The sequence below is a fragment of the Chrysochloris asiatica genome, unplaced genomic scaffold, assembly GCF_000296735.1.
Source record: "Chrysochloris asiatica unplaced genomic scaffold, ChrAsi1.0 scaffold00106, whole genome shotgun sequence".
Taxonomy (NCBI): Eukaryota; Metazoa; Chordata; class Mammalia; order Afrosoricida; family Chrysochloridae; genus Chrysochloris; species Chrysochloris asiatica.
The window spans coordinates 302,030-308,476 of record NW_006408624.1 but is presented as its reverse complement, the minus strand read 5'-3'; positions in this window follow the sequence as shown (position 1 = coordinate 308,476).

The following is a 6,447-nucleotide window of genomic DNA, read 5'->3' as shown; positions in this document are numbered from 1 at the left end:
AGATGATCTCTAAATTCAGTTGGGATATATTCAAGGTCATATTTTGACTATCGTAGACTTGTTTTCATTTTCTTCAGTTTCAGTTTGAATTTGTATATGAATAATTGATGATCTGTTCCACAGTCTGCCCCTGGCCTTGTTTTCACTGATGATATGGAGCTTTTTCATTGTCTCTTTCCACAGATGTAGTCAATTTGATTTCTATATGTTCCATCTGGTGAGGTCCATGTGTACAGTCGTCTCTTATGCTGTCTAAAGAAGGTATTTGAAATGAACAAATCATTGGTTTTGCAGAATTCTATCTTGTGTTCTCCAGCATAATTTCTATCAGCAAGGCCATATTTTCCAACTACTGGTCCTTCCTCTTTGCTCCCAACCTTTGCATTCCAATAACCAGTAATGAGCAATACATCTTGATTGCATGTTTGATCGATTTCAAATTGAAGAAGTTGGTAGAATTCTTCTATTTCATCCTCACTGGCTTTAGTGTTTGAGGCATACATTTGAATAATAGTGGTATTAACTGGGCTTCCCTGTAGGCACATGGATATTATATCACATGCAGCATTATACCTCATGACTGATCTGGTTATGTTCTTTTTGACGTGAATGCAACACCATTCCTTTTCAATTTGTCATTCCTGGCAGAGTAAACTATGTGGTTGTCAGATTCAAAATTGCCAATACCAGTCCATTTCAGCTTACTAATGCCTAAGATATCGATGTTGATGGTTTCCATTTCATTTTTGACAACTTCCAATTTTCCCAGATTCATACTTCGTACATTCCATGTTCCAATTTCAATGGATGTTTACAGCTGTTTCTCTTCATTTTGAGTTGTTTCCCATCAGCAAATGAAGGTTCTGTGGGCTTTTCTCCCAGGAGCTTAACTCCATTCACATCATCATGGTCAACTCTACTTTGAGGAGGCATCTCTTCACCAGTAGCGTTTTGAGTGCCGTCCAACCTGAGGGGCTTATTTTCTGGCACTGTATCTGACAGTGGTTCTCTGCTATTCAATTTTGTTAATCCTTTCAAAGAACCAGTTTCTTGTCCTGTTGACTCTTTCTATAGTTTTTCTGTTTTCTATCTCATTTATTTCTGCTCTAATCTTTGTGGCTGTAGGTTCCCTCTGCTGGTCTATTTCTAGTTGTTGTAGATGTTGTGTTAATGTGTTAATTTTGTTCTTTTTTCTTTTTGGATGTGTGCATTTATTACAATAAAATGTCCTCTCGGCACCACTTTCACCGTGGTCCAAATATTTTGGTATGTTGTGTTTTCATTCTCGTTTGTTTCTAGGAACTTTGTGAGTTCACGTTTTATTTCTGCTACTACACAGCTGCTTTTCAGCAGGCTGTTATTCAGTTTCCATTTATTTGACTTTATTTCCTTGGTCTTCCTATTGTTGATTTCTAATTTTATAGCATTGTGGTCTGAGATGATGCTTTGTAGCATTTTGATATTTGTAAATTTATGGAGGTTTGTTTTGAGGCCTCAGATATGGTCTATTCTGGAGAATGTTCCATGTGCACTGGAAAAGAATGTGTATTGTGTTGTTGTGGATTGAGTGCTCTGTACACATCTATGAAGTCCAGTTGGCTGATGGTGTTGTTTAGTTCCTCTGTGTCTATGTCAAATTTCTTTCTGGTTGTTCTATTCATTTTTGAAAGTGTGTATTAAAATCGCCCACTATTATTATAGAGTCATCTATTTCTTTCTTCAAATCTATTAGAGTTTCCTTTATATATTTTGGATCTTTTTCATTAGGAGCATAGATATTTATAATGGTTATGTCATCTTGTCCAATTGTCCCTTTAAACATGAGATAATGTTCATCTTTATCTATTACTCTAGTTTTTCCCTTAAAGTTTATTTTATGAGATTAGTACTGCCACTCCTGTTTATTATTATTATTATTATTATTATTGCAATTAGCTTGGAATATTTTTTTTCCATCCTTTGACTTTTAATCTGTTTTTGTCTCTGTGTGTAAGATGTATTTCTTGCAGACAGCATATTGAAGGATCTTGTTTTCTTATCCATTCTGCCACCCTCTGTCTCTTAGCTGGTGCATTAAATCTGTTTACATTCAGTGTTATTACTGATAAGTATGGATTAATTGCTGCCATTATGTTTGTTTGTTTTTTGTGGTGCTGCTGCTTTCTTTGTTCTGCATGTCTTCCTGTGATGAGTTCATGGATTTTGGTGTTCTTTCTTGTCAGTTTCCTCATATTTTAAAGTTTCCACATTGTTTTGGGATTTTCATTTTCTTGGTATGTTGTGAAGTGTTCATTTTCTTTGAGGTTATCTTATATTCCATTAACTTGCCCCTCCATTTAGTGCAGTCTGTTTCATCCTGTAATCTACCTAAACTTCTCATAATCTGGAACTGTTCCTACATGTTTACCTTCTTTCACATTGTAATTGTTTTAATCATAGACTGACCTCCCAGATTCTCTGAGTTTGTTCTTATAGTTTTGTTCTGTTCTTGACTATTCCATCTGTCAATTTAGTTCTGGGAGTTGCTGCCATGTATGTCAATCTCTTTTTGTTGTCTGTTCTTTTCTTTTTGGTTCTCAGTCCATAGAACTCCCTTTATGATGTTTTGTAGTGCAGGGTTGTCTTTGGCAAAATCCCTTAGCTTCTGTTTATCTTGGAATGTTTTGATTACACCGCTGTATTTGATTGATAGCTTTGCTGGATAAAGGATAAAGAGTCTATTTTTAAACATTCCTATTTAGTACCCAAAACTTTCCACCCATCATAGCCCTGCTTCTTCTTTTTCATTGCTGTTTCTTAAAAAAACAAAACAAAACAAAACAAAACCTTTATTTATATTTCAAGTCTTTGCCTTTAATGGTATTAGACATATTTCTTAGAACTAAACTGTGAGCTCAATATTATTATCACTTCCATTTGCTGAGATATAAACTGTGGACCAGAGAGATGAATGACTTGCCTAAAGTCTATCACCCATAGCTGCCAAGCTGTGATTCAAGTTCATGACTATCTATGAGCTAAAACCCTGTACATTTTCCTCTACATTAAGACACCTCTGTGAGACAAGCTCATAACCTCTAAGCATTTCTGATCTTGTTGATACAAAGAAATTAAGATATACTAGACATACTATATAAGTAGAATTGATTAAGTGTTTGGGGATGGGGTTAGAACATGTTGGTTCAGATACCAGTTCTTCCTTTTTTTATTTGAATAATCTTGTTCAAATGACTTACCCTCTAATTTGAATTTCAGTAAAATGGAGTTGCAAATGTAATTACGCAATTGAAGAATTCTACCACTTCTGTAGTTTCAAATTGATGAAATGTGTAACCAAGATGCACTGATAATTACTGGTGATTGGAATGTGAAAGCTGAACACAAAGAGGATCAATAGTTGGAAAATATGGTCTTGATGATAAAAACAAGGCTGGAGATTGCATGATATAACTTGTAAGACCAATGACTTAGGCTTTGCAAATGCCATTTTTCCAATAATATAAACAGAGAGTATGCTGATGGACTTCAACAGATGGAATACGCAGGAATCAAATTGGCTACATCTCTGGGAAGGAGCTCTTGTAGCGTAGTGGTTACGAGTTGGGCTGCTAACCTCATGGTCAGCAGTTCAAAACTACCAGCTGTCCCATGGCAGAAAGATGATGTTTTCTACTCCTGTAAAGATTTACTGCCACGGAAACCCTGTACAGGGTCGCTATGGATCGGAGCTGACTCGACGGCACTCAACAACAACAACTGGGAAGAGCCCATGGAAAATCTGAATATCATCAGCCAAAACAAGGCCAAGAGTTGACTGTGGAACAGGCCATCAATTGTTCATATATAAATTCAGGTTGAAGATGAAGAACATTAAACTTAAAAAGACAAGAAGGAAAGAAAAGACCAAAGTGGATGTCATTAGAGACTCAACCTGGCTCTTGAATGTAGAATAACTGAAGTAAATGAAAGAAGTGATGAAGTAAAAGAATGAATAGAAAAATTCAAAGGGCAGATGGGACAAGAATGTACTGAATTAGGGGGACTCCTGGCACTCCCCTGACCAGACAGCACAGGTACGCAGGCTCCAGAGAAAGCGGGGGGTGATATCACACAGGGGAGGCCCCCGTCTGGTAGACAGACAGCCTTTGAGCCAACATAAGACTATAGGCTTAAACATATTGAACATGCTTTTTTAAAAGATCAAACTGCTGAAGAATTACAGGCATTTTGAGCTTTCGCCTGCCTGCACTCAGCTCCCACTCAGGCGATGTCCTCTGCCCCCTGCAGAGCTTGGAGTGTGGGGGCTGGAGCGGACTATTCAGAAAGCGGGTGCTCCCAGAGGAGGAGAGTGAGCAAGGCCACAGGAGCTAACATAGCCCTTCCCAGGGGGGGCCTCATTGCCATAGTAGGCGTTATCAACATGGATATCAGGCAATTCGCAGTGCCCATGGTACAGAGAAACAGAGAGAAGCATTTTTGATGTCATCAGACACAGACACGGCACCTGTCTGCAGCCACTACCCCCCTCCCTCCACTGCCTTGGCCTAGGCCAGCCCTCTGCCCAACCTCCAAGGCTCAGGCCCACCCAAGGCCTAGGCCTGCCCAGGAAGACCCAGGCCAGCCCCCCGACCCAGGCCTGCCCAAGGTGAGACGCTTTTGGGTTGCTTTTTACCACCAGTAACAGAGGAGTCCCACTGTGGCTCTGTGGGTTAATGCGCCACACTGCAAAGCCTTTTGAACTGCAGGGTCAGTGGTTCGAGCTCACCAGCTGCTCCTTAGAAATCCTATAATGGGTCGCTGAGGGTCACAGTTGACTCAACCGCACTTAACAACAAGGAGAGGAGAGCAGAAGAGACTGAAAGAGAGTTAGGACATTAAAGACTTACTTATATTAAGCTACAGATTTTTTCATTTTTCCTCTTTCTTCTGCTCCTCCCCTCCCTTTTTTTTTGTAATTAGAGACTGCTGTATTCAATCTTGTTTTTGCTGGTGCTGCATTTATTCTTACTTTTTTCGTCAGATTTTTTTTTGGTGTTGTTGTTGTTTTTGTTTTGCTTTTTCTTGTCTTTTTCCTCTTTCTCTCATTATCACTTTTGTTGTTGATTTTGATTTTGGTTTTGTTTTCTACCCGACTAGAGTTGTTTGGCTGTTACATAGCCTCCTTTCTGCTATCAGAGGACTCTTTGTCTCCCTACATTACACAAAAAGAGTCAGCAACTATAGCCAAGCTACAATAACACTTTATAAAACAGCAAAACCCAGGCAAGAATCAATACCAGCTGCCATATACCAGGGAAACATGCAATAACTGTGAAAGTTACTCTGAGTTAAGCAATAAGAAGAGTGAAAAGGGAAGACCACATCCTGATCACATCTTCCTGGAAGCAATCAGAAAACATAAAAAAAATACAAAAATACATACTCAATTAAGTATTAGGGTCACAGATAAACATTAAACATGTCCAAGAATCAAAAGAAGATGAATATCAGCACATGTCCATAAAAAAGATAAAATATCTGAGACAAATGAACTAGAAGTAGACCTGGACTCCATGCTGGAAGGAGGGCAGGCCTTGGAAATTCCTGAGAAAGAATTCAGAAAAATGATTATAAAATGTTTCAAAACACTTTACAATGGAGTTGAGAAAAATAAGGAAGAAGTTAGGAAAGCACTACAGGAGCAAGCAAACAAGATGGATACAGCATTCGTAATAATCCAAAACCTACAGAAAGAGGTCCAAACGATCAATAACAAAATAACAGAAATAGAAAATTCTCTGAAAGGGCAGAGGAGTAGTATAGATGAGATGGAAGGAAGAATCAGTGAGCTGGAAGACAAGTTTCTCAATACCACTAAGATAGAAGAACAAACACAAGAAAGGATAAAAAATTCAGAGGAAGGTCTAAGATTCATGTTGGAAAACATGAAGAGGAATAACCTAAGCATTATTGGCATACTAGAACAAAAAGAATCACACAAGTCCACAGAGGAAATAGTCGAAGAACTACTGGAAGAAAATTTCTCTAACATCCTCAAGGGCAAAAAGATAAACATACAAGAAACTCAATGAACTCCAGGAAGGGTAGACCCCAAGAGAAAATCACCAAGACATATCATAGTCAAGCTCTCCAAACTCAAAAATAAGGAGACGCTTCTGAAAGCAGCAAGAGAAAACAGAAGGGTCACATACAAAGGCAAGCAAGTCAGACTAAGCTCAGATTTCTCAGCAGGAACCCTGTAAGCAAGAAGGCAATGGGGAGACATATATAAAACCCTGAAAGAAAAAAAATGCCAACCAAGAATCCTTGATCCAGCAAAGCCATCAATCAAATGTAATGGTGTAATCAAAACATTCCAGGATAAACAGAAGCTATGGAACTTTACCAAAGCCAACCCTGCGCTATACAAAACATCCTAAAGGAAGTTTTGTGGACTGAGAACCAACA